Here is a 24,140-nt window from a genome sequence, read left to right on the forward strand (position 1 = left end):
AATGCAACCCAGAAATGTACTTTATTATGATAGCTTAATGTAAGAAAAGAACTAAATAAGGAATATTTCCCCTTTGTCATCTTCACTTGGGAATCATTTTTAATGTGAGCCAGCATGAAACCATTTAAGCAATATGCAATATTTTAAGATATAAAATTACCCATGTTTTTAATAGCAGCTCACATGTACTGAATGTTTGTGCTGGGCACCCAAGACAAGCACAAGCTCAGGAAAGTTAAGGGACATGTCTTGGTCACACTGCCAGGAAGTCAGGACTCCAACCCCAGTGCTGGACTCCAGAACTCTGGCCCTTATGTGGTCCAGCCATATGTGGCTTCAGAGGCGAAGGATGAGGAACTCTGATGTCTTACAGTCACTTTGCATGCATGGAGCCCTGGGATGGCGGATGACAAGAAAGGCTGAGAGGATGGGTCGGATCCCTCTAACGTGGGGTTGGTGACCCTTCCTTCTCCAGCCCTCCTCCTCTGCAATCTTCCCTGCCCTTTGAAGGTGCCATCCTCAACCCCCTTCCTCCATATGTACCTGGGGAATGGAGGCCCAGCCTTCCTCTTGGTAGGTCCTTGAGGACTTTACATATATATATGACTGAGAAACGAATGGAGAACATTTAGCCATGTGGGTAATTGTTCCTGATCAGAGACCTGGAAGAGGAGCGACAGCGGTCCCGCAGGTTCATGAAGGAGATGACATAATCAGATGGGACAGTTGGAGGAAATCCATCACTTTCATGGGAAAGAGCTTGGCCGTGGACAGGAGACCCGTGGCCTCATCTCCATATATAGTTAATAGCGCCGAGGTCCCCTTAAGACGGAATGATCGTTGACTCTCCATGCGTCCCTTACAGGATCCAGTGGTTGCCTGTGCCGCCCTCCTTGGTGGCACAGATACTCACTGGGCTGGGCAGGCTGTGCTTGACCTTCAGCCGTGGAGTGGGAGGACTCAGCTCTGTGACGTCGGCAGCAGGAAAGGCCGAATTCGGTTCATGTAAGAGGCACTTAAAAGTCAACGTCCATCCCAACCTCTGTCGTCCGCCTGTGTATGCTCTGTCACTGGCCACTGTACCCAGAAACAAATTCACAAACATCAATATTCAAAACTGTTTCAATATTTACTTTTATCTCTTTGTCCATAAAAAGCAATATGCCTTGTGGTCCCTACTAACCAGCCAACAGTTGGGGTGTGAGACAAGCTGGGGCTTTTACCAGCGTCGAATTAGCACTAGTCCAGGGGTGCGGGGGATCGTGGGGCCCCATCGCAGACGCTCAGCAGAGGCAAAACTTGGCCACCGGACCCAGAAGTCAGACCTAATCCTAGGCATTTTCAGAGCACAGACGATTTCAGCAATTGTTTGCTTTATTTGCTGAAACACCTCCATATGTGGACTCGCCCTGTGGGAAACTCCTGAACTTGGGATCCACCTGTTCTCCTCATCTGGTTGAGGAGTTCTTTGCATGGAGCTGGACGCTGCATGTGGGATCCGCAAACAACTGTTGAATTAATACAGAGGTGATTGGACATTCGAGACTGCATTGTAGATGGTTTCAAACACACACAAGTTGATAGGACAGGAAGACTGAATTGGCTCTTCTGCTCAGGACTTTGTGGTCTGTCCACATCTCTTCCCGCCTATGAGGAAGAAAACATTTTAATTAAAATGGCAGTGGAGGGCAGCCCGGGTGGCTCAGCGGTTTAGCAGTGCCTTCAGCCCAGGGCGTGATCCTGGAGACCCTGGGATCAAGTCCCACATCGGGTTCCGTGCATGGAGCCTGCTTCTCCCTCTGCCTGTGTCTCTGCCTCTCTCTGTGTGTCTCTCATGAATAAGTAAATAAAATCTTTAAAAATAAAATAAAATAAAATAAAATAAAATAAAATAAAATAAAATAAAATAAAATAAAATAAAATAAAATAAAATAAAATAAATAGCAGTGGATTTGGTCAAATATGCTGTGACCTGCTTTGTGGCATTTTTGCTCTTGCATCTCAGAGGAGTAACGTGGGTGAGAGTAGCAAAGAAGACCACCCACCATCCACAGAACATAGCCAGGGAAAGGCCACTTGTGGGAGTCAGGGTGGGAAGTGAGGCCCACCAACCCACGTGATGAGAAGCCAGGCCAGGGGTGATAGGCACCGCTTTCTGGGGCCCTTTCTGTTGTAGGGCCCTGGGACGTTGGTTTCAGGAGGACACCCACTCCTCCAATTTATGGAGATACCTTTCATGTTCAGGGCAGACTGCTTTCCAGAAACTAGATTCAAGACTATTTTCAAGGTGTGAAGGGAGGCACTCAGGGTGACCCCACGAGACCCCCTGGCCCTCCACGGCCCCCATTGCTGGTGTTCAAGGGAATATGATGGTGGTGCCATCCTACAATCATTCATGAAGGGAAATCCTAGGGTTGGAAGCTCCTGCTGTGTTCTTGGCTCTGAAACAAAATTTGAGAAAGACTGAGATGCGTATGTTGATGGCGAAAAATCCTGTGACCGCTGAGGCCTGTTTTCACCCTAACATACGTATATCCAACTCCTTATTTTTTCAGGATAGGCCTCCATATTTTCATTTCTCATCCTATTTACCTAAAACCTTGAAAGTCAACTCTTTTAAACCTATGACATGTGAATTACACATCAATTGAGAAGAACCCTTTAATCTAAATACAACAGTCAGTGCATGAAACCATTGCCTGAGGCAGGGACTGGCATGCAGGTGGTTTGTGGAAGTAGTTGGTCCAGGAGGACTGGGAAGGGAGTGGGGAGGCAGGGAGGCTGTGGAGGCTAAGTTAGGATCCCACAGAGGATGGCCTGACTTTGTGACCCTCCAGACCTTCCCATTACAAGGTGGAGCCAATCCCCTCAACCACCCCTTGCTTTTGAGTTGGGCTGTATGACTTGCCTTGGCCTCTGGATGTTAGCCATCACGTGGGACGTCACCACTTCTGCTTTTTGTGCCTCTGACTTCACTCCAGGAACAGACCGAACCAGCGACTGGTATGGAATGGACACGTGGCATGGAGCCCAATGGCCCCACCAAGGTTGTCCTGAATCAGCTGACCGAGAAGAAGGGAGAGAGCCCACAAGGGTCAGCAGAGCCTTCCAGCCAAACTACAGCAGATGGCAGTTATGTGAGAGGCCAACGCCCACCAGAGTCAACTCTTGGCTGCGGTTTGGGGTGGTTTGCTATGCAGCATTACTGTCCTATAACCCATAAGATGGGCTTCAGCCTGGTTCCTTGAGACAGAGTATAAGTTAGCCTCTCAGGTCTCCTGCCCAAGGTGAGGGAGCTGGGCTTTCAGATTCCTGCGGCTAGTGGTCGCCGGCTCCAGGGCTCGTGGGGAGACATGACAGCCCTGGCACTTCATGCCCATGCGACCTGTAGCAAAATATTCTTTTACAATTTGGAGTCCATTGCCAAATCTACTTGGTAAAGAAGTTCAGATGCTCAACACCTGGGAAATGAACAAGATTTCTAATATCCAGTGATCATGCAAAGATTGGCGAGGCAGAGGCAAGCAGTGCCTAGCCTTCTCCTCCCATGCCCATTGAGAAGAGAGAACAAGCCATGCACCCATGACTCAAACAACGTGACATCAGGTCCTCTGGACAGGGACCAGTCAAGCCCACCTGGGTGTCTGACCTACAGAACTATGAGCTAGTAAGTGGGTGTTGATTTAAGCCACTAAATTCATGGCAATTTATTACAACAACAGTAGACAAGGAACGCACCCACCTTTGCTGAGGTCAATGGTCCCCGCTCACACTGTGTACCGGTCAGTTTGGCCATGGTGATGCTGCTAACCATCCCCAGTGCAGCAACGTAAACAGCAGCCATGCTTCCTCCCCCGTGCACCTGCCGGTCGGATGGGACACCCGCTGATCTGGGCCCCGCTGGTTGCGTTAGGCTAGGTGTGGCTTCAGACCACAAGTTCTGTTCAGGTCAGCTCTGCACGTCTCTCTGGGACCAGCCACCCCTGGGAATATGCTTCCCATGGCGATGGCAGGAGCTCAGGGGGACAAACTCAACAGGACAAGCACATTCAAGACTCTGTCCCATGGACCCAAACAAGGCATGTGGTCCAGCTAAAATCCCATGACAGTGGGTATAGATACGGGAGAGGAGGAACTGGGACAGGAACAGGGAGAAGAACCCTGAGAAGCTTGTGTGGACCCCAAGTCCTTTGGCGCCGGAGGCCTGAGAAGGGCAGGCACCTTCTCCTGGGTCCTGGGCTCCTTTGTCCCTCATCCCATACCCTCCAGAAGACATAAAAAGCCAGCTTTGGCCTTCAGAGGGGCCAATCCTCCAAATGTGGTTTGATCTCCAGAGGCGGAGGCCCATGGACTCTTTCCTGTCTGGTCTTCTACTTCCTCTTGGTGCCTGTGACTTCACCCCAGTCTTGATTCCTACACCTTGCCTGGAGAAGTCCCCTTGTGGCCAATAGCCATGCCCCTCGAAAGAGAGAAGGACAAACAAGTGGGCTCGGAACCAAGGACAGGATGCCCCGCAAGGATGGGCACCAGAGTAAGCCTGTAGAGGAAAGAATTTGGTCTCCAAAGGAAGGTCTGGACTTTGTCTTGGTGATGGGACAAAGTGATAGAAGTGTCTTTATTATTCCTGAGCCCCTGGAACCATATCTGAGCATTTATGCTAATGGGATGACTAAGGTAGGGGTTGGCTGTGCCAGAAACAGTAGCCATGTGATTTCAGGGTGCGGGGGGCTATGGGCCACAGGGTATCAGCCCCACCTCTTGGGGGAAGGGAGCTGTAGCTGCACTTCAATCACATGGGCAAATCAATCAATGGGGCATATCTGGGTATTGAAGCCTCAGTAACAGCTCTGGACCCTGAACTCAATGGGCTTCTCCAGTTGGCAATATTCAGCGCTTATTGTCACCCATTGTGACCAGTGGGCGAGCACCGTCCAGGCCTCCATGGAGAAAGGAAGACCGAAGCCCCGTGTTTGGATGCCTCCCCGATTCCACTGTGTGCATCTTCCCCTTTGGCTGGTTCCCCTTTGATGCTTCACCTGTAATACCTGTGGGTATTATTGAGGTTACCATGAGGTGAGCAGTATCTCCAACCGTAAGGGGCACCTCTCTCCTGTTCATGATCCAGGTGGGAGCCGTAGACTGTCTCAGCAGAACTGTAGATGGGCCAGATTGTCTTCTGGCGGCTCTGAGGCTCCAGGGTGTCCACAGGCTGCAGGAGACCCAGTGGTCTGGAGGTCTGCAGGCCAGTGGGCACTTCTAGGACCTGGGCAAAAGGCGACCCAGCTGAGCCTTGGAGTGGGGAGGAGATGCACATTAACTCTCTCAGGATGGTATGAAGGATGAAGAGGTTGCAAAGGTCTAGAGGAGAGAGCCCCTGGCACTCACCCTCATCTTTCCCTCCTACTGGATGGAGAACAGCTCCAGACAGGCCCTGTGTATCCTGTGTTTACTGCCTTCAGCCTCCAGCACCTAGCATAGGGCTGACTGCCTCCAATTCATATGCTTTCAATTTAGCACCTCCTGGCTACCTTAAAAATCCCAAGAAGAGCTCAGATTGTTCTGGGTTGGCTCACATGACCAGTCACGAACTAAGTACGGTGATGCCAGGAGGATGGGGTCCTTTGCTAGGTCAGTATCCATCTCAAAACTGTCTGGTGAGGAGTGGACCCAAAGGAAAGGATGCAGAGCAACAAGATGAGTCCACTGAAGAAACTCGCAGGCCTTGCCCCCTGATGAGCCTTGAGGTATCTTTCAATAGAATTCTGTTATTCACTTCTGGCCGCAACAGCTGCTGGGGGGCATCTTTAGTTGTATTTCTAGGAGAGACTCTCCCCTTGCATCGTGGTGTGGCCCTGTCTCTCCATGGAGTGTGAGTAGAAGTGATGTGTGTGTCCTCTGGATTGAGCTTTTGAAATGACATATGCCTTCTCCTGTCTCTTTGACCTTCCCCTGGCTGGAGTCCAAGGTCTCCATGGCTCAGGGGACAGCAGAGCCACAAGCCAGAAAGAGCCTGGGCCCTTGGGTCACCACATGGAGGAAGTTTCCCCACCAAGCAAACTTTCACTGAACTGTCACATGAGTGAGCAGCGCATTGTTTTCAGCTGCTGAACTTAGGAGCTTATTCACCTACAGCAACTAACTCATGCAGTGTTTGTGGTGCCCAGCTTTAAATGGCCTAGTGGAAAAGGTGCTACCCTGGGCCAGAAAATCATGCTCTGCGAATCATAATGGCTCTCTGTACATTGGGAGTGATCCCATATGTAACACTACCATGGCCTCAGTCCACAGGACATAAGGAAAGACTCCCTGAGGAATGTGTGACTCAGTGTCCACTGCAGGTGGCAGTGCAAAGCACAGCAACTTATTTTTCAAAGTGGAAAGTTTTATTGTTTACTTAAAATTACAAATGGTACCTGCTTACAATAAATAATATGGGAATTACAGAAAAGTAGGGAGATTTTAAAAAATGAGTCACTGGTTAACTTTGGAATGCCTCCATCCTATCTTTTCAAAAAGATAGTTGGAGATGCACCCTCTTCCATGACTGGGTGGGCATTTTGTGCACCTAAATTTTTTTTTTCTTTTTTTTTAAATTTTTTCTTAAAAAGTTGTAACAATAAGAGATTTCTGCTTCTGGGAAGATGGAGTAGATGAACTTTTCTCTTTTCCTTCTGCTGGGTATAACCAAAAATCCTGGACCCAGATCTTACATGTAAAACATACATAAGAACTGCAAATTGTCACAGAGAAGAAAGATCAGCTCGGGAGCTTGAGACCCAGAAAACTACATAGTGGTGATTTTCCTGGATTTTCTTTTTGCCTCATATATCCCAGATTTGGAACTGATGATGTTGGCAGTCCAGAAGTGTCAGTGGTAAAGATTTTGAGAGAAAAAAATCCCTGCTCTCTCTAGCCAAAGGACTAGGAAAGGAGCATTCTACTAAAACAGAGAACTTTTAGATTATATTTGCTCTATTCCAACCAAACAGCACAGAAAACGTGTGGCCCAACCCCACTTGTGCTAGCAAAGATGAAGTGGGGAGCCTAGACCCCTATCCTCAAGAGGCTGTAAGGAGGTGCCACAGGTGATGTCAGAGAAGGTCGAGTGGGGATTCAGAGCTCTCACTACCACCCAAGAGTAACGAGGGTATGGCCTGTACCCACCAATAGATCCCAATACTGAGATACAGACATGTTAGAATTATCTGACAGATATTTTAAAGCAGCCATCATATGAATGCTTCAACAAGCAATTACAAATATGCTTTAAACAAATGAAAAGATGTAAAATATCAGGAAATAAAATAGAAGATTTCAGCAAGGCCATGTGGGGAGCAGAATGAAGCACTCCCACTCAGCCAGGGAGGTAGTAGTGGAGGTTTCATGGGCAGCCAGGGCTCCCACCCCAATCCAGCAATAATGAGGAGTTCCCCCAATAGCTGCAAATAGAAGCTGAGTGGGAAACAAGGACTTCTACCCCATACCTGGTGGCAATGAGGTGATACCTCCCCTTCCTGCCAGACCAATGCCAGAGAAAGCCAACTAGAACAGAAAGTTTAAATAAGATTCTTAAAACAATAACCAAAATGTCCACGTTTCAACTGAAAGTCATTTGTTATACCAAGAGCCAGGAATTTCTCAAATTAAATGAAAAAATACCACCAATAGATCCCAATACTGAGATACAGACATGTTAGAATTATCTGACAGATATTTTAAAGCAGCCATCATATGAATGCTTCAACAAGCAATTACAAATATGCTTTAAACAAATGAAAAGATGGAAAATATCAGGAAATAAAATAGAAGATTTCAGCAAAAAAGAGGCAATATAAAGAAGAGCCAAATGAAAATTTTAAAAGTGAACATATAACAGATATAAAACACTCAATGGATGGGCTCTACTGCAGCGTGGAGGAGTCAGAGGAAGTAATCTAGGGACTTGAAGACAGAACAATAAAAACTACTCAATCTAAACAGAGAAAAAATTTTAAATGAATAGAGCTTTGGGGACATGTGGAATTATAACAAAATATCTAACATTCATGTTATTGGAGTCCCAAGAGGAAGAGAATGAAGACATGGCTGAAAAAAGCACTCAAAAAAATAATGGCTGAAAGCTCCCCAAATTTGGCAAAAGACATAAACCTATATTCAACAAACATAGTGAATCTCAAACAGGATATACCCAAAGAAATCCACACAAAGGCTCAACACAGTAGAGCCTCTGAAAATTAAAGGATATATATATATATATATATATATATATATATATATTCTTTAATTATATATATAATATAATTTAATTATATATTATTACATATTTAATTATATTATTATATATGCATATATATATAATACAGTTTAATTATATATATACCTATAGGGGAAAAGTAATTTTAATGACAGTGGATTTCTCATCAGAAACCACAGAAGTCAGAAGAAAGTGGCAAAAATTACTTCAAGTGCTGAAAGAAAAGAATTGTCAACCCAGAATCCTTCATTCAGTAAAAATGTCCTTCAGGAATAAAAGGGAAATAAAGACATTCCTAGAGGAAAACCAACTAAGAGAATTTGTCACTTGCACACCTACTCCAAAAGTCTATATGGCTAAAAGAAGTTCTCTAAAAGGGACACCTGGGTGGCTCAGTGGTTGAGCATCTGCCTTTGGCTCAGGTAGTGGTCCTGGGGTCATTGGATCGAGTCCCACATTGCACTCCTCGCCGGGAGCCTGCTTCTCCCTCTGCCTGTGTCTCTGCCTGTTTCTGTGTCTCTCATGAATAAACAAAATCTTTTTTTTTAAAGTTCTCTGAACAAGAAAGAAACAATAAAAGAAGGAAATTTAGAAGGTACAAGGATAAACATCTAAACACAACAGTTAACTCAAAATGGAATTCTAAAATGTGTTCCAGTAACCCATAGGAAGACAGAGATATACAAAAGAGAAGTAAAAAGCAGAGGGAATAAATAGAAAACAAAACATAAATTGACAAACTCACACCCTAGCATATAAAAAACTACATTAAATGTAAATGCCCTACATACACCAATAAAAAGATACATATTGTCAAGGTGGATTAAAAAGCATGACTCAATAATACATAGCCTACAAGAAACTCATTTCAAATGAGTAATGATACAGGCAGGTTGAAAGTAAAAGGATAGAAAAAGTTATATCATGTAGACATGAATCTTAAAAAGCACAATTGCTTTCACTAAAGTCAGATAAAGTAGACCCCAAAGCAAAGAAAATTACCACAGATAGAAGGACATTAGAAAATGATAAAAGAAGACATAGTGATGCCAAATGTGCTTGCACCAAAAACAGCTACAAAAATCAGTGAAGCCAGGAGTGATAGAACTGAGAGGGAAAATAGAAAAAAACCCTACAATTATAGTTAGACTTTCTCAGCAATTGTTGGAACTCTTAGAAAATCAGCAAAAATCCAGAATAACTCAATTACATCATCAACTAACAATCCAATCCGATTAGGATCTTACTGATATTTATTGAACATTCCACACAACAATTATACACACTCTTTCCAAATATCCATGAAATATATGTCAATGTAGACCATATAATCCAGGACATAAAACAGATTTCCACAAATTTAGAAGAATCAAAATCATATAGAGTGTGTTGTCCGACCACAATGGAATCAATCTAATATCCGGTAACAGAAAAATCTTCAAACACTTGGAAATTAAATAAGGCACTTCTAAATAATCCCATGAGTTGAAGAAGTCTTGAGTGAAATAAAAAAAGAAGAAATGAACTGAATGAAGACAAAAAGCCAGCATATCCAGATCCGGGGATACAGCTAATGCAGTGCTGAGAGGAAAAGGCATAGTACGCAAATGTACAGAGAATAACAGTTTTTCACGGGCAAACAAGTCTCACACTTTATCCAAAAAATTAATTCAAAATGGATCATGGACTTCATATAAAATGTAAAACTCCAAAACTTTAGGAGAAAAAAAGGAGAAAATCTTAGGGCTCTATGGCTACTCAAAGAATTCTTAGACTTGACACAAAAGCACAATCCATAAAAGGAAACTTGGATAAATTGGGCTTAATCAAAATATGCTGGGAAAGGCAGTCTCCCACTTGTAGTCTTTCGATCCCTACACTCCATGGCATACACAGGGGCACTGGGCCTGGAACATTTCCTTATCACGAGATAAAGAGCCTGTGCTGACTGTACTGGACTTGTCACCTTGTGTGGGACAGCTTTTTATTTCAGATTCGACGTGTCCTCCTCTGTTCTGCTTAGATGTGTGCACCATACAGCACCCAGCCAACCCTACTGCTGTATCGGTCCCCTGTAGGGAGGGACCAGAGTCCATCTGATACTGCGCAAAAGGGGTGCACACTCAGGCCAATGGCCCTGCACCAACTGCCATGAGGCACCTGCTGGCCATGGGGGACGGGAGTGATCCTACCACTGAAGCAGATTTTTCTAAGTCTCATCTCTCTGTGGAGAAAGCATTGTTTCGTGTGGTGCTTGTTTGTGTTGTTTTCCCTGGCACCTCCTATACCAAGATGCAGTAGGCAGAAGGCCTCAGACTTCCCTTCCTGGTAGTAGGCAGCAGACGTCACCAGCTTGACAAAAAAACAAAAAACACTTTGTCTAAGCACCTACCTGTTGAAGAACATCTGGGCTGTTTTCTGTTTGGGACCATTATATGAATAAATAGTTGCTACAAACAGTCCTGGGCAGGTTTTTGAATGAACATGAGTTTTTGCTTTGCAAAAGATGCTGGTAAAAAGATGCAAAGATAAGCTACAGACGAGGAGGAAATGTTTGTAAATTGAATATCTGACAGAGGACTAGTATCCAGACTATATAAAGAACACTGAAAAAAAAAAAGAGAACTCTCAAAATTCAATAGTAAGAACACAAATAATCTTTTTTTTTAAAGATTTTTATTTATTTATTTTTATTCATGAGAGACACAGAGAGAGACGCAGAAACACAGGCAGAGGGAGAAGCAGGCTCCATGCAGGGAGCCCGATGTGGGACTCGATACCGGGACTCCAGGATCACGCCGTGAGCCAAAGGCAAATGCTGAGCCACCCAGGCATCCCGAGAATGCAAATAATCTAATTGGGAGATGAACTGATGACATGAAGAAACACCTCAGTAGAGCGTATACAGATGGCAATTAAACACATAAAAGATTTAAAAAAGCAGACTCGTTAAAGACATGCAGATTAAAGTCACCGTGAGATCCCACTACATTCCTATCAAAATGGCTAAAATAAAAAATAGTGCCACCACCAAATGCTGCTGCAGACATGGGGAAACTGGATCCTTGGTGTCCCGCTGGTGGGAATACAAAATGGTGCAACCAACTGAATATGCAGCCACCATACATCTGGGCAATTGCATCCCTGGGCATTATCCTAGAGGAACAGAGACTTATATTCATACACAAAAATCTGTCCATAAATGTTTGTAGCAGCTTTATAATAACAGCCCAAAATGGGAAACAAGCCCAGATGTCCCTCAACAGGCAGGTGCTCGGACCAGCTGTAGCCCATCCACACATGGACGCTGCTTAGCCATGGAAAGGAAGGAAACTGTCCATACACGCAACAACCCAGATGGGTCTCCAGAGCATTCTAAGTGAGGAACAATCCTCAGGTTGACACACCAGATGGATTCCAATTATTCGGCATCGTCGAAAGGACAGAGCTATAGAGAGAGGTACCAGGTGAGGGGTCCCCGGGGTGGGGGCGGAGGCGGGAGAGCAGGGTGGCTGTCCAAGGTGACAGGAGGGAGCCTTTTGGTGGTGAAGTGCTCTGCGCCCAAGCTCCATCACCGGGGAGCCCCCGACAATGACGCTTGTGTGAGATGCTACCGTTGAGGGAAACTGAGTAAAGGGAGCGTGGGCCACTCTGTGTTAACTCTTACACCTGCCTGTGCATCTTTCGGTAACCTCAGCATTAGAAATCGCGTTGGAAAGCCACGACAATCACGATGGCATGCGCCAGGCATCCCCTTCGAGGTCCCGCCAGAGCCCCGCAGGGTGGGCGCCAGTGTCATCCCATTTCACAGATAAGGAAGTGGAGCTCAGCAGGACAACAGACAGCTCCCCCAGGGCCGCCGGCCAGCGGGGTGGGAGCTGGGATTCAGACACGGGACGCCAGCCTGCCTCGCTGCCCCCATCTCCGCAGCCCCTGCCCCTCACCTCCACCTGGCCTTCCCTCCGGGCCTCATGTGGGGGGCGCCCCCTCCCTGGCCCTGCTCCTGGGCCCCCCACAGGATCCCGCTCTCTCTGTGCCCTGGGTTCAGTGACCCGCGCCTTCCTCTCACTGAGTCGGGTCAGAGGCTCAGACCAGGGGCTGAGCTGGCGGAGGAGCTGCTGCGGGTGTGAACGAAAAGCCTCGGACCCCGGCGCCGTCGGCCTGTCCTGCCTGCGGCCCGGGAGCCATCTGTCCCGGCAGGAGGGATGACAGCGCCTGGGTCTCTGCCTGCTGGGCCTGAGCGGTGCCCTGTGGCCTGGCCCTGGGGTGCGGCTCAGGGACCTGCGTGGGCCCCGGCCCCTTGCCAGGGTGCGAGCCACGGCTCCGATGGGAGGCCCGGGCGGCCTCGACGGCAGCTGCCCACGGGGTGGGCCTTGGCCCTTCGCCCTCTCTGCAAGCTGCTGTCCCCCTCGCCCTCATGCCCGGTGTCCGGGAACCCCGAGGCCACGTTCCTGAGGCCCAATGCTTGTCCCAAGCCTCTGGGGGGCAATTGGGATCGGGTTTTTGGAGATAGAGTCTGAGTAACAGAAAGTTAACCATTTTAGCCTTTCAAAGCATACGATTCAGTAGCATCTAGTAGAGTCAGTGTGCCCGCTCCCTCTGTCGCTTTGGTCACCCCAGAGGGAAACCCTGTGCCCATGAGCGACTGCCCCCCTGCGCCTGGTACAGCAACGGAACAGGAGGGCCATTAGGCTGGGGTGGCCGTTGCGCCCCCACTACCCACACCTGCCAGATTCACGCAGGAACCTGAGAAGACGAGCAATGAAGACAACCAGTCCCAAGAGTCAACGAGGCCTCCTCCCAGAAGGCCGCTGCCGCACCTGCGGCTGCCCCGCGAGTCCTTGCTTGCCTTCCCCGCCCCGTCTCTGCCGAAACCCCTCCCCTAGCTCCTGTCCCCCGAGCTCACGACCACTTCCAGGTCGGCGCTGCCACATTCAAATTGGTTCCTCGATCTACCCCTTGAGAGACTGCAATGTGCCTCAGTGTACCTTCCCCACCCCTCCCGGCCGCCCCTCATCACGGCCCACGTGCCTCCCACCTCTGTCCATTCGCCTGTTCCAGACGTTTCAAACACACGAGATCCTACACTAGGTACCAGTGCCGTCTGGCTTCTTCCCAGGCGTGTCCTCAAAGCTCATCCGCACTGTGGTGTGGGTCGGAGTGGACCTGCGTGGGGCGCGGTGTCATAGCTCGGGTGGCCTGCGGAGCGTTCCAGGGCATAGGCTGAGGCCGTGAGGGCCCGCCCCCCTCCCGGGAGACAGGAGGCTCAGCTCAGGCCCTGAGCCTGTGGGGAAGGTGCTGCCACCAATGTGACTCCCAGAGGCCCGCGCCCCAGGGAGGGTGCAGGACAAGCTGCTTTCATTGAAACAAAAGCCACTGACCAACGCTCACGAACACGTGGCCAGCAGGGCACTTCCCCGGCCTATGCCAGAGGGAACGTTACGGCCATTGTCACAGAGACTACAAGCCCAGGGGTTTGTCCCTGGCCTGGGGCTGACTGCCTCCTGCCATGAGCCCTGCCAGCCTTTCCCTGTGACCCTGATCAGGGACACCGCCTTCACCTGGTTACAGGTGGGGAGTGGACCAGCTTTCCTGCCAGGAGGCGGTGGCCACATGTGTGAGCTGGGACGCCCGGGTCATCGGCCTGTCCAGAAGCCCCATGGCTGGCTGAGAGGTGGGCATGTCTGGCCTCTGTGGAGGAGAGGCTGGTACAGGAAGGAGGCCAGCTGCGCGGGCTGTCCTGCCGGGCATGCCAGACGCTGCCAGCACCTGGCTCAGACTCTCAGGCCCAGGCTGGATTCTGAGGCTGGGCTGGCCTCCAGACACCTGTGGTGGGCAGCGCCGAGCCAGTCAGCTTAGCTGCCTGCAGAGACAAGGCCAGGGCATGGCCCTCCACGGAAGTGTGTGGGAATGTCGGCCAGGTGGGCTCATACCACAAGGCGAGGTGTCCAGCCCACCCCCAGATCCTGGGGTTGACTGGACCTTGTGACATGCTCCTGCAAACGTGATCCTGACTTCACAGCTGTAAGTGTGATGTCGTGAGCTTGACTTCATGGTCTGAGCTCCTCCTTCATTAATCAACCATGGCTGGCTGGCATGCCTTTAGAACTAGGGTGCCAGACTGCTGACTCCCATTCTGTGGGTGACTGCACTAGGGTGCCGATGGGAGGTGAGGGGTGGCGTGAAAGGGGGGGCTCCCTATATAGAAAGGCTCCACATAGATACAAAAAAAATGAAACAAAACAAAAAAACCGAAGCAAGCAAACAAATAGAAAAAACAGTTTCTTTGAATTTTACAACTCTCCTTTTACCACAAACAGTACCCCCTTCACACCTCTCCTGAGAACTGACAGCTTATCAGCCACTCACACCTTAGTATGAACTTGTCTACCCTATACACAGCTCCTCTCACAGCATGGCAGTCATAGCAACCTGCACTCATGCTCCAGACCCACTCAACCCTGTTGGTCCTATGAGATCCTGATTCCTCCACCCAAAAAGGAGACTCAATACCAGCCTTGTGGAATTCTAAGATACCAAGGATTAAAGAGAGATCTCTAGAGCATTTAGAGAAGGAAAAGACAAGTTAACCATAGAGAAATGAGGATACGGTTGACAACAAGCTCACCAGTCACAATGAACACCAGAAAACAATGGAGTGGAGTTTTAGAGTCATGAAGAGAGTATTTGAATTCAGAATCTATGGCCAGACAAGCCAGCAACTATATTTGGGAGTGAGTTTCCAGATATGCACGTTTTGGGGAAATTTACCTCTTGTGTCACCTTTTGTGCTCTTTCTGAGAAAAATTGCTTGAGGATGTACTCCCATATAGCCAACAACAGCAATAAAAGAACTTTAAGAAAAAGAAAAACCTAGGATCTGAGAAACAGTTGCATTAACCCAAGAGTGCAGTATGAAAAGAAATTCTAGTCTGAGAGCTTAAAAAGCAGCTGGTACAAATTAACCATTCAGAATAGTGCAATGAAGAAGCCGGATGATCTTCCTAATGCAGTGAGGAAAGTATACTTATACCATCAATAAGAAAACATAAAGGCAATTAGCAATCCCAGGATAAACAAAGAGTTGTGGAAGAGCGTCGTAGGCCCAGGTAAAACATCACCACATGATTTGAGCAACTGATAGAATGTAAAAAAAAATATGCATTTTAACACTGGTCCTCACCCCTGCTGGCAGCTATACCTAGCAGTATAAAATTTCATTTCCTTCCTGAGTACAGAAAGGAATAATATTTACGAAGTCATACTATATGTTTACTAGCTTTAGAATTATAGACTAAACATATTGGCATTTACACAGCAGACATGGTTACAGATTTAGAGGAGAGAATAATGTTATAAATTCTTCCCTGGCCATTTATTGAATGCGACTCCTCATCTCCCTTTCCTTTTTACTCATAGCTCTCACCATCTGACACATTGTAGATTTTATTTATTGCCTTTGTTCACTGTCTGTCTCTCCAATAGAAAGTGAGCCCTGTAAGTCCAGGGATTGTCAGTATTGTGTGCTGCCTACAACGGTGCCTGCCTTTTAGCAGGTGCTCACCCCACTCTGTGGAGAAACAACATCTGAACAATCTAAAAGGAAGAGAATTGTCGACACAGATTGGTGTGAAGGAAATGACCTAGAGCAGAGGAGCCCTCACCTCATCACCTGACATAGAAGGGGGTGGTGAGACCATGTTCAAGGCTGCTCTCAGAAATAGAGGCCTGTGTGCGTGATTCTAAGCCATTAACGGGAAAATGGGAGAGTGAAAAATAATGTAATAAAATTGAAGGGAGAATATAGAAAGTGGAAATGACTTAAACTTCTCTATACTGAAAAGTCAAATAGAAATTGTTTAAAATTGACAAATGCAGAAACAGAAGCAGAGGCATTTTATTTAAAATTATGGTGGTAACAACAAGATCTGAAAACATAAACTGTTAAAATGGTTCTCTCCTGAGAGTGGTAATGGTGTGAGAAACTTTTCCTTTTTATTTAATATCAGTCTACACTGCTTTAATATTTTTGTTTTTTGTCTATTACTTTTATAATTTTAAAAAATGTGGGGAAAAAAGCCATGTACACAGACTTCAATGTCCTTGTTTCCTGTAAAAATGTCTTCACTTATTTATGACTTAGTCTCATGCCACTGGACTTTGTAGAGGGTCAACATAAAAAAATGGCCATCTGAAGAGTGTATCTATATTGTTTGAAAACTGCAATAAAAGACATTATGTCTATTATGTCACCTAATGTTCCCAGTACAAGGATTCATGCCACAAACTTTTCTCGGAATTTCACACCTGAAAAAAGTTTCTCTCAACCAGGGAAAAGTAGCTACAAAAGATATGAAGGACAAAAGGATTTACATTCTTTATATAGAGAAACTTCTTCAAATTAAAAAAAAAAAAGGGATCCCTGGGTGTCGCAGTGGTTTGGCGCCTGCCTTTGGCCCAGGGCGCGATCCTGGAGACCCGGGATCGAGTCCCACATCGGGCTCCCGGTGCATGGAGCCTGCTTCTCCCTCTGCCTGTGTCTCTGCCTCTCTCTCTGTGACTATCATAAATAAAAAATTAAAAAAAAAAAAAAAAAAAAAAAAGGACACCTGGGTGGCTCAGCAGTTGAGCCTCTACCTTTGGCTCAGGGCATAATCTCAGGATCTGGGATCGAGTCCCACGTGGGGCTCCCTGTGAGGAGCCTGCTTCTCCCTCTGCCTGTGTCTCTGCCTCTCTCTCTCTCTGTCTCTCATGAATGAATAAATAAAATCTTTAAAAAAAACCATATTAAACCAAAAAAACTTCCTAAATACCTCAATAGGGAAAAATGGATAAAGGATACAAAGTATCTCCCCAAAGAAGAATTAAAAATAGTCAAATAAAACAGCGAGTTAATACTTTTAGGCTTGCAAAATTGAAGGAGAAAGAAGAGGAGGAGGAGGAGAAGCAGGAGAGGGGGTAAGAGGAGCAGGAGGAAGGAGAAGGGGGAGGGAGAAAGGGGAGGGGGAGGGGGTAGTAGAGTAACAGGGGCAGAGGAAGGGGAGAAGAGCCACTAATAATGATGCGGGGGGGGGGGGGCGTGCACAGGGAGCCTGACCCCCTAGACTCTGCAGGTGGAGGCACAACTTCCCGTGGGCCACCTGGGTAGCGTGATCAGAAGTCCGGTTGCTTCACTCCTGGAATTTAGGCTAAGGACATAGCTGGGTGGGCCTGCAAAGCTGTATTTTGGACCAACGACTGGTGTCATTATCAGAAGAGGAAACAGAGGAGGCAGAGCTGGAGAGACGCAGCTGTAAGCCTGGGAGCACCAGGGAACAGGGCGCCACCACGTGCCAGGCCAGAGGCCACACGGGATGTCCACCAGAGCTTCAGAGGGACAGCGTCCCTGCCACCCAGAACCACGGAAGGGCACACCTCTGTCACTGCAGCCACCAGTCAGAGGGACCTGGTCACACAGCCCCAGGAAATGGATGCTCTTCTCCAACCAATGGCCCTGAGGCTGAGCTGGGCCCACAGTCCCGGGCTGGACCAGGACATCCAGACACCGGCCTGCTGGGCCACCTCCCTGGTCCACAGCAGCCCCACTGATGTCTGTTTCTGGGTCGACAGGCAAGGAGGGGCTGCTTGGCCATGACCAGCCTACTCAGCAGTGGCACCATCAAGGCTGCCCAGACCCGCCGCCTGGGCCCCAACCACCCTGGTGACAAGGGGCCTGTGTCCCCGCTGGAACTCCCAGGCTTCCATTCCAGGAAAGAAGATGGATCCGGGGCTGGTTTGCGTCATCTAGATTGCTCCCTTCCCCCTCTAGTCAACCATGGCCCAGGTGATGGCTCCTGGGGACCACCTGGGAAGGGGGGCTCGAGTCCTTGGAGGAAGGAGGGCTCCCAAGTCAGCGCTGTGAGAGCAGGATAAGCCCAGCGGACGGTGATGCTTCAGAGCATTCAAGGAGTATCTTAAAGCTCCCGTGTCTCTTTCCTTACTTTCTTTTTTATTTTTATTTTTTAAATATTTTATTTATTTATTTAAGAGCGCACGTGTGAAACATCATGAGTCGGGGAGAGGGAGAGGGAGAAGCAGACTCCCTGCTGAGCAGGGCTCAATTCCAGGACCCTAGGATCATGACCTGAGCTGAAGTCAGACACTTAACTGACTAAGCCACCTGGGCACCCCTCTTTTCTTACTTTCTTTTAAAAATAGGTCACATAGGAACTTTATACCATATATAGAAGGTGATACATTTATTCTTAGCTCTGGCGAGAAAGGCAAAATAAAAGACACTCTAGCTGCATCTAACCAGAAGGCACCAAAGTTGCGTGTCCTGGGGTGTCACCACGGTCCAACTGGCTCCAAGGGAGTCCCGGGTGCCATTTGGCAAATTTTCCAGGCTCAGATGTGAACACGTCCCTTTGCCCTTTGCCATGGCCGTGTGAGGGTAACCGCACGTTTCACTTCCTGGCGAATGCATCAAGGGCCAAGGTCTGGAGTCACGGGCCATGACCTGGGGCGCCTGATGCAGGAGGCCTGACTGGTCTGCGACCCTCCAGGAGGATCCTGGGTTCACCAGGACTCAATGTGAGCAAGAGACAACGTGAGTTACTTTAAGCCACTTCGATCTGGGTGGGAGTTGTTATACGTGGCTCAGCCTAACAGGCAACGGGGACAGTTGAGGAGCATCTCAGTCAAGAGGACAGCCCCGTGCATAAGGGGCCCGGTGCACCACACAGGGCAGCGGGCGGGTGACACGGTCAGGAGTGCCACCACCGAGGTGACGGGCAGCGGGCCCTTCAGAGCTGCTGCTCAGTGCCCGGTGCCACGTGGCCAGGCGCCTGGCCCTGGAGCTCTTCCAGAGAAGCCAGGCTGCGGATCCGGCGTGCTTGCTGAGCACGGTGCGTGCAGAACGACACACGGTGGTGGGCCAGATGTGGCCCGGAGGCCACCAGCTGGAATCTGAGTGCTACGGAAAAGAAGGTGCATGCGTGGCGGGGGAGAGGGGGGTGCTTCGGGGCCAGGAGAGGAACAGGCTTCACCTGCATGTGCCAGTGCAGCACAATATCCGCAAGTAGCAGGAATGTAGGATCCCATTTAAATAAAGCCTATGCACAGGGGCGCCTGGGGGGCTCCGTCGGTGAAGCATCTGCCTTGGGCTCAGGTCATGATCTCTGGGTCCTGGGATCGAGCCCTGCATTGGGCTCCTTGTTCAGCTTTTCCCTCTCCCTCTACCCCGTCTCCCTGCTTATGCTCGCTCTCTCTCAAATAAATAAATAAAATCATTTAAAAAAAATAAAGCAAAAAAAAAAAAATAAAGCACATGTACAGATAAAGGAATGTGGGTCTCTGCACACCCATGACGCCTCGACCAACCGCGGTGTCTCCGTACGATGGGAGGTAATTCAGCCACAGGAAGGAACGAAGCCCTGACACCCACTCTACTATGGAGGAACCTCGAAAATACGATGTTTCGCGGAAGAAGCCAGGCACAGAAGGCCGCATATCGTTATGATTCCACTTACGTGAAAGGTCCAGAGCAGGGAAGTCTCTAGGGAGAAGGTGGTCGAAAATGAGTTGGCTGAGGGACGGCGGATGTGGGGGGCCGCGTAGGGGCGACAGCCGAAGGCCACGGGCTTCTCTGGCAGTTGATGAAATGTTCCAGGCTTGATGGGCGCGAGGGCTGCACGTCTGTGAACAGAGCACAAGCCAGGGCATCGTTCGCTTTTGCTGGTGGCTCGTGCGGTGTGCGCACCGAGCCTGGCGTGGGCAGCCGAAGCGAGAAACGTGCGCAGACGGGACCTGCCAACGGCGTTTGCTCCGGCGCGGACCGACGTGGGAGGAAGAAGGGGGAAGGGGGTGTGTTTGCCTTGAACCTGAAACTCTGTTTTATTTCTGTGTTTGCGTGAGTTTTTGCGATAAGCAATTGTTACTTAGGAGGCTGACGAGGAGGAGGAGGCAGGAGACGTGAAGGACAGGGACGCGGCCCACGTCCGCTAGCCCAGGGCCTGCGGGTCCCGACGCCGTCCGCTGCCGTGAGCAACCTCCGTGCCCCCTGCCGGCTGGCCGAGGGCGGGCTGGGAACCACGGCAAACACCAAACTCGCTGGGCACGACCGGAAAACACACGATCTCCTGGGTCGGCGGGGCGGGCTCGGCACCCCGGAGGCCCGGATCGATGCTGTCACTCCCGCGACGGGCTGGTCATACGCCGCGTCCGCCCACAGGGTAAGTGAAAGGTGGGTTAGGCGGGGAGGGGTGCCGCTTGCTCCTGCCGCCGAGAACCAGAGGCGGCCCCGTCAGCACGACCCCGGCCCATGGGTCTTGGCCACGGCCTTAGCGGGACCAACGTGGTTGGCGCGGATGTGAGCAGCACTTCACGTGGATTCGGAGTCGTCCACTTTTGACAAAACAGACTTTTACTTCCAAAGCTGGGCCTGCGTCGCGTGTGGGTGTTGGGTCCTTAGAAGTGAGACCTCGAGGGGCCCCTGGGTGGCTCTGAGCCTTCAGCTTGGGTTGTGATCCCAGGGTCCTGGATCGAGCCCCGCATCGGGCTCCCTGCTTCTCCCTCTCCCCCTGCCTGCAGCTCTACCTACTTGTGCTCTCTCTCTGTCAAATACATAAATAAAATATATTTTTTTAAAAAGTGAGACTTCAAGGAAAGCATGACAGGTGCCAGCTGGATGGCCCCGTGGAGTAAGAGCGGGACGCCTGGGATTGGGATGGCCCCACGTCCTGTGCGTCCCGCCGCCGGAGGCTGACCAGAGCCGCACAGACGTGCGTGCGGCAGCCCTGGGATCTGGGCCCCCGTCCTGCTTCGTTCTTGCTCCTCCTGTTTTGGAAGAAAACACCTGGCTGGCGTGTTCAGCCCTAAAGTGCAGCTCAGAGCAGAGGCAGGACAGGTTCAGGAGATCCCTGGCTCCGCAAAGACTGTCAAGAGGGCTTTCAGGGTGGTCACGGGGACCCGGAGGGCAGGGCCAGGCCTGGGGGTGCGGGACCGTGCTCGCACCCATGACATCGCCTTTGGGCAGGGGCTGCTCCTTTCTAGGACCCTGTGCCTGGTCTTCACCATGAGTTGAGGACCATGGGGACCCTCCTGGGACTATGGGGACCGTTACGCTGCTGCAGTGCAAATGCCTTGTCATTGGCCATTTTATGTGTCTGTCTCCCCAACTGGCCACAGTGAGTGGGATGGCATCCACTGGATAGAATCCCCGGGAATTCTAGATGTAGGCATCTTGACAGGGCTCTTTCGTTGCCAAATAAATAAATAAATAAATATAAATAAATAAATAAATAAATAAATAAATAAACAAACCTGGAGCGCCTGGGTGGCTCGGTCGGTTAAACATCCGACTCTTGATTTTGATTCAGGTCATGATCCCAGGGTTGGGGGATCGAGCCCTGCATCAGGCTCCACACTCAGTGGGGAGCCTGCTTGAGATTCTCTCTCTCCCTCTCTGCCCCTCCCTCCACTTGCTCTCCAAATAAATAAATAAAATCTTAAAAAAGATGAATCTACTCAACCTCAAGCGCTAAAGGAATGGTGGTTATTGTACTGCTCCGGGTGGGCTTTGGTCGCAAGACACAGATCAGGGCGGGCCATTCGTGGGCAGGATGTCAGGAGCTCACAGGATTCAGGGGCGGGGCAGATCTCACAGATGCTCCAGACATCAGGGGACTGGAGGCAGATGAGCATGTGTCCGGGGGGACGCCAAGAGCTCGCTCGCCCATCGTGCAGGAGACCCGAGAGGTGACGGAGAACGGTGGCTTCGGGGACAGAGAGTGGCCCAAACCACACCTCCGCCTGGGCCAGGTGCAGCCCGAGGGGGCTGGCTCTGCTGGTGTGCATGGAGCGGGGGAGTGGTGATGCTGGGTCCCACCGAGGGTGTGCGCCAGTCGCTGCCCCGTGGGGACGGAAGGCACGGCGGCCGGGTGAGTACCCCAGGCAGGAGGCATTGAGAAGTGGAGGGGGCAGTGGTGGCACCTTCCTGGCATGACCAGCGCCTGCCTAGCAGGCCCCAGGTTCAGGGATGGGGTTCAGGAATGGGGTCTCCTGGCGCAGTGTGGGGCGTGGAGTGAGGAGTGACGTCCCCGGGACTTCCTGCCCTGGTTTGGAGGCTCGGCCTCATGCGGGCCGAACAATGACGGCCGTGGTGGCTGAGCAGAAGCCAGATGACACTGTCCAATCCCCACCCCACTCGAGGGGTGGGCAACAGGAAGAATGGTGGCCCCCAAAAGTGTGTCCACACCCTAACCTCCAGATGCTCAAGTGTGACCTTACGTGGCAAACACGCGACTGTTACCTTTACAGCAAAAGGTCATAACTGACCCTAAGTCAAGGTTCTTGAGGCGAGTTGGTCCTGGATTCCCCGGGTGGGCCCTGAATACCACCGGGTGTCCTCGTGGAGGGGCACACAGATGCCACAGGAGGCGGCAACTGGAGTGACGTGGCCACAAGCCGCGGAGCCCCGAGGATGGCCAAGCAGCCCCTCCAGAGGCTCCAAGAGGCAGGACGGACCCTACCCCAGAGCCCGCGAGGAACACGCCCCGGACACCTCGATGTCACACTTCTGGCCTCCAGAACCGTGAGGAGCAAAGTCTCTGTTGATTTAAAACAGAGGTACATGAAGTCAGTTCGCAGAGACTGGTGACGGCAGCCGGGGAAGCGGTGCAGGTGGGTCACCGGGCCCATCGCCGTGAGGACGCCCCGCCCACGCACGCCCATCACCTTGCTGGGGACCACAGAGCCGGGCGCGTCCAACAGAGTCGCTGCCGTCACACCTGGTGGTGGCTTCTGCTCCGTCCTTCCCTCCTGGGAGTCCCCGAACTGTGCTGACGCAGCAGGGCCAGCGGAGGTCGGGGCGGGGTTGGGGGCGCAGCCTTGGAGCAAGGCAGCCCTAGAGAGCAACCAAGGTTCTCCTGGTTATTTTGTGTTGACCTACTTTTGGTTGGTCTTCTTGAGGTTTCCCTGGGGCGTGTCCTCCCTGAAACCCAGGGCTCCGCAGGTGCCACCACTGCAGGGGTGACCTCGGTCATGTTTAGCACATGAAGGGGACGATGGCGCGTCCAGGGCGAGCGCTGGCAGTGGGGCCCGGGGCAGGGGCTGGCAGGACAGGGCCGCGGGATCGGAGGGGCCGCTGGGCCGGGGGCGCTGGCGAGTCTCTGCCCCTGCCACCAGCTGCCACGTGCTCTGAGCCCTACGAGGAGCAGGGACTCTGGCCCCATCTCCAAGGGGCACCGCCACCGAGGGGCACCTCCCACGGCCCGCAGCTAGACCACACACTGGCGCACACGCGGCCCAGGGCGGCGCTCCCGGGGCCCACGCGCTCAGCCGCATCCTGCGCTGTTGCCCCGAGAATTATTTTCTACCTCCCAGGGAAGGGCTCCCTCCCACGGCCTCTATTGTGTACCCCGTTTCACGTTCCTCCTGTGATGTGCTGTGTCCTCAGGTGTGAACGGGAGCGTTGCTTCGGCACGCACGGCACAAGGAAACCTCCGCTTCCCCCGTGAGGGCAATCATCATGCCCAGCCGCCGAATCCGGGGCACGGTCGTGGGTGGGCCCGAGACCAGGTGGGACGCTGTGCCCTGGGGGCTGCTGCTGCCACCCCTCCCTCCGGGCGCTGCCCCCGCCCGCGTCCCTCTGCTGCCCTGGGTCACATCACCCCGACATTTCAGAGGCCGGGGAAATCCTGGCCGTGGGCACGGCCGCCCCTGTGTGTCACCGTGGTGACAACTGGGGGCGGGGGGGGGCTGAAGGGGCCGCGGCCTGCGATGCATCCGAGGCTCGCAGGGGCGGACGCCAGCAAGGAGCCCAGCCCCGGGCCCCCGGGGCGGCATCACACCCAGGACCGGGGTCGGGGGCGACGTGGCTGGTGGCAGGGCCCCCTGGGCTGGGGAG

General features: G+C 50.9%; 1 protein-coding gene across 2 annotated transcripts in view; it reads right to left on the reverse strand.

Annotated features, from left to right (window-relative positions):
- Positions 1 to 24,140, reverse strand: part of C28H10orf143 (chromosome 28 C10orf143 homolog) — a 97,306-nt gene continuing 73,166 nt past the window's right edge. Inside the window, exons 6-8 of one of the 2 annotated variants that reach the window (XR_005380789.1) lie at positions 19,765 to 19,930; positions 3,743 to 3,862; positions 2,670 to 3,062 (exon numbers count right to left, since the gene is read on the reverse strand). The gene's annotated coding sequence lies outside the window, so the exon portion shown is untranslated. Of the gene's footprint in view, positions 1,648 to 2,669; positions 3,063 to 3,742; positions 3,863 to 19,764; positions 19,931 to 24,140 lie in introns of those variants that run through there. The other variant, XR_005380788.1, reaches the window with a different exon arrangement.

Source organism: Canis lupus, chromosome 28 (assembly GCF_011100685.1).
Source record: "Canis lupus familiaris isolate Mischka breed German Shepherd chromosome 28, alternate assembly UU_Cfam_GSD_1.0, whole genome shotgun sequence".
In the NCBI taxonomy this organism is placed as follows: domain Eukaryota; kingdom Metazoa; phylum Chordata; class Mammalia; order Carnivora; family Canidae; genus Canis; species Canis lupus.